Source organism: Tupaia chinensis, unplaced genomic scaffold (assembly GCF_000334495.1).
Source record: "Tupaia chinensis unplaced genomic scaffold, TupChi_1.0 Scaffold143826_1, whole genome shotgun sequence".
Classification (NCBI taxonomy): domain Eukaryota; kingdom Metazoa; phylum Chordata; class Mammalia; order Scandentia; family Tupaiidae; genus Tupaia; species Tupaia belangeri.
In genome coordinates this window covers 268,796-273,297 of record NW_006203676.1, presented here as the reverse complement: position 1 = coordinate 273,297, position 4,502 = coordinate 268,796, and positions in this window count along the sequence as shown.

The following is a 4,502-nucleotide window of genomic DNA, read 5'->3' as shown; positions in this document are numbered from 1 at the left end:
CTGCCTGGGCCCACTGACCTCTGTAGTTTGAAGAGAGGGTCTTGGACAATTGTCCTGTTCTAAGATTTAAAATGAGGAAGGGGGACAGAGTGAGAGGTTCAGCACTGAGGAACACACACACACACATTTGTGCCGGTCTGGTCTTAGTGCTATTCTGTCTATTCCAGAATGACATAATGGAGCTGGAGATGATCCAGAGGAGGGCCACTCTGTAATCAAGGGGATGGGGGTGGTGTAGAGGGGGCTGCCATATGAAGATAGATTAAACAAATGCAGACTCTTCAGTCTAGAATGATGAAGGCTGGGAAGGGATGTGACTAGAGTGTATAAACTTATGCAGACACAGAGAGAGGAAACACAGCCTTATTCGCCAGATTGGAGAATTTGAGAACCAACAGCCCCCCAAGAGCTGTAGGAGATTGAGCTGAGGAAAGTGTGACTGCATCAGCACCCCAGTTTGTACTTTTGTTTACATCAAGGACCTCACTTTCTCAACATAGTGGTCATGCAAGGAAGGACAAGGAGTTATCAAAAACCCATTTTACAGGTGAGGAAACTGAGTCATGGAGAAGGGATAAAAATATCCTCTGGCTACTCAGCTAGTAAGTGTCAGAGGTGGAATTCAAACCTGGATTCATTGGACTCCCAGGTCAGTGCTCTTCTCCTAGAGCAGCTGAAAAGAAAGAATTACTTTATATAACGTATTCAAGACTTAAAGTTGTATTTATTAGCCCCAAGAGATACAACAGGATGAAACTACAAGTAGCTTTGAAAAGAGTAAAAGTAAGGGCATGGCTGACAAGTCCCCTGTGGATCACTAAGGAAAATTGGGGATGAAGTGAGAATGTCCTCAATGTAGGAAGGCAGCCATGACCTTCTCAACCTATCCTTTGGGATCCCATCAAGATACTGGGCTAGAAGCACCATGTGTTTGGCCTGGAAGGGTGGTTGAGATGCCCTCCAAACAGCTGCAGAACACAATGAAGACTCCTTGAAGTGCCCAGGAGAAGTGGAGAATGAATAAGGGGGTAACAGTGCACTCTAGCTTCCCTTGGAAACTCAGCCTTGTGGGCCTGACATATTTCAGGGCATTTACCTGTTTCGAGGTCTGTCCCCAGTGAGGAGCTCCCGGGTTCTGCTTGCCAGGTCTCCTTCCAGCCACCTCTTCCTGGTGATTGCTTAACTTTCTCTCCCTATGCCCACCACTTCCCAAAAGAAAACAAACTAAATCAAGTATAAAACTCCCTGGGGTGAAGGAGAGTATTTGATTCCTTCCAGATCTGCCTTGCTAATCCACTGTGAGGCTTTGTTTCCTTACTCAGAATGTAGATCTGAGGGCCCTAGCCCTTTCCCATCTTCCAAAGAAAGAAAAGATACTTCCCGAGGGTTAAAATGGGAGTCCTCTGTAAAGAACTCAGACACTCCAGAGCCAAGTTGAATTCTGTGTCAGGTATTATTAGCAGCCCTACACTACAGATGCTATACTGTAGGAATCTGTGATGAATGTCCTCGATGGCGACAAGAAGCCCACTATTACAGAGGGATGTGTCTTAAGCAAGTTTGGCTTGTGTGTCAGTTTCCATAAGGTCCACAGAGGCAGCAACAAAGCCCATACTTAAACTCTTGCAATGACTGTCCTTCAGTCCTGCTGACTTATCGCTTTCAAAAATAATTGTAACCAACAAAACTAAAAGATTGGTAGAGAAGCAGTGGGAAAAAGTAAGAGTACTTATTTCCTTATAGCCCACATTTCCAAATCTGTAATCAGAAAGGTACTATGGTAATTTCACTAGTCAAATTGCTCGTCCTAGTAAGGAGGTGACGGAGTGCTATTGCACTCTAAATATCTCATTTAATGTGAAGAACTCTTGCAACTAGCTCTGATTTCTTGAGTGCTTTATAATGAACCTGTTTTATATCTATGAAAGTAGCTTTGAAGAAAATAGGTTTTTTTTATATAGGTTGGAAAAGACTGTTCAACACCTTTATTAGAGATGCTTGGTTCCCCTATACCAACCGTACAGCTGGAGATTCCTAAAGAACTTGAACAGAAACTTGTTACCACACTGGTTTCAGGGGAGAGAAAGAGGCCTTTTACTTTGGAGAGAAACACACTACCTGTGAAATGATGCAGAGGGCATATGTCATTTGACCTTTATAATCAAAGCCACAAATAATGAGGGGGGGGGGGGTGTTAATCTTGCTTTCTACATCTGTATTTTTGAATCCTGCATGAAAACGTGAACACTAGTAAAAAGTACTAGAAGAGCTAGGTATTTCTAAGAATTGCATTTTGTATATTTTTTTTTTTTTTGTACCTTCTATTGGGATGCCTTATGAGACTTGGGACACAGCAGGCACTCAGTCAAGTTAAAAATGACTTTGAGACCAGTAGCAGTGACAATAGCAGCAGCTGCAGCAGCTTGGAGAGTAGTAGCAGTCTTCTCCAGAGAGATGGTGTAGTTGTTTGGATAGAAGATGTGGGATAAGGGGTGGGACTAGAATGGGAACTAGAAAAGAAACCCACACATTTCAACTAAGTCCTGTACATAGACTCTCTCCTCCCAAAGAACATTTATTTTAACTCAGAATGAGCTGGGCAATTAAAAGGGAAGAGGCAATTTTCATAGATTCCATTCAGATTTTTTCATGTTAAAACACATGTAGATTTTATACATACATAGGCTCATAGTGAAATTTACCAATAGGCAAACCACCTAGATAAGAGAACAGATCTTTCATGCAAGCAAAGGCTACTATAAAACTGTTTGGTTAACTTCTAATACAAAATAAATGATTTAAATGGCTTAAAATAAATCCTTTTTATTGCAAGTTTGATCAAGCAGACAGTATTATCCTAGGTTGGAAACGGTTTTATAGCATCAAGAAATGTTTGCCAATGGGGCTGCAACCCACTTCTCTCCATCTACTCTAAACCAATGGTAAAGGCCCTCCCCAGAAGACTTCAGACCACTAGAAAGATGCCAGATGATGCTCTGTCTCTAACACCTTCGCCCTGGGAATAGCTTATAGCACTCCGTTGCCTCCTTACTTTGACGAGATCAACTTGACTAGTGAAATTACCATAGTACCTTTCTGATTCCAGATTTGAAAATGTGGGCTATAAAGAAATAAGCACTCATACTTTTTCCCACTGCTTCTCTACCAATCTTTTAGTTTTGTTGGTTACATTATTTTTTTAAAAGAATTATTTAGCTTTATCTATTTATTAAGTTTTAATTTGACCAGAGAGAGACAGAGAAGGAAAGTGAGGAGAAAGCAAGCCGCCAGGTCTGGGACTGGAACCGTGGTTGGCCGTGTGGGAGTCCAGCACCCTTAACCACCACGCCACCTGCCGGCCCCTGGTTACATTATTTTTGTCAGTATTTCAAACATTCAGGTTATATTTTCACTTTTCATAAAGCTATTAGAAAAATTGTATTTATTATGATTTTATACAGATAATAAAGTCAGTTACCTGATTAAAAAAAAAAAGGAAATGTGGGCTAGATTATGCCTACATCTATACACACACGTACATACATATGCAGATATTTAAAGTGGTTGGCATGCGTGTATTCACAAATGTGCATACACATATCCATTCCAGGCATTATCTCTCAGCCCTGCTCATCACCACCCACCTCTCAGTTCTCAGGCTTATGTTGACTAAGGACAGAGAGGTGCTTCAGAATAATGGCACACTTGAGTTCAAACCTTCCTAATTTAGGTGGAATCATTCCCACCAGATTACCTTAGGCCAATGTCTAGTAGCACTCAGCGTGTGCACCACTGACAGCTGAATCTTCACTGAGGAGAACCAGGGTTGAGCATATTATTTTACCTACCAAGTTTGGTTCCCATCGTCAACTGGTCATTTTCTTAGGATATGAGGAAATAACCACAGCACCAGGGAACAGTGTTGGCACTTGTCTTTACTTTGTTATTGTTTTCAATTTTGTGATCTACTTTCATTACCAAACACAATATCATACATGTTTTACAATAGGAACCTTTCAAGAATATGATTTTAAGTGGATAGGACATCCTTTACCATATGCTGATATGGGATATTTTTGAGCTTTCTAATTATGTAACACTGTAAATAACAAAATGAACTAAATCTTTGCATCTTTTTTTCCACCATGGAATACATTACCGTAGTGGAATTATTGGTTCAAATGTTCTGAAGATATATTTTAATTAACTTTTTTTTTATCAACATGTATATGGTAAGTGTATATACTAATGCATTTTTACACACATATACACCCTTGTAACCACCACCAGATCAAGATATTGAACCTTTCCAACATCCCAGATGGCTATCAAGTCCAAATATATATATAATATATATGTGTACATATATATTATATAAATATTATATACATATATTATATATTATATAAATATTATATACATATTATATGCATATATAAATGTACATGTGTGCGCATGCACACACACACACACACACACACACACACACATATATCGTTTTT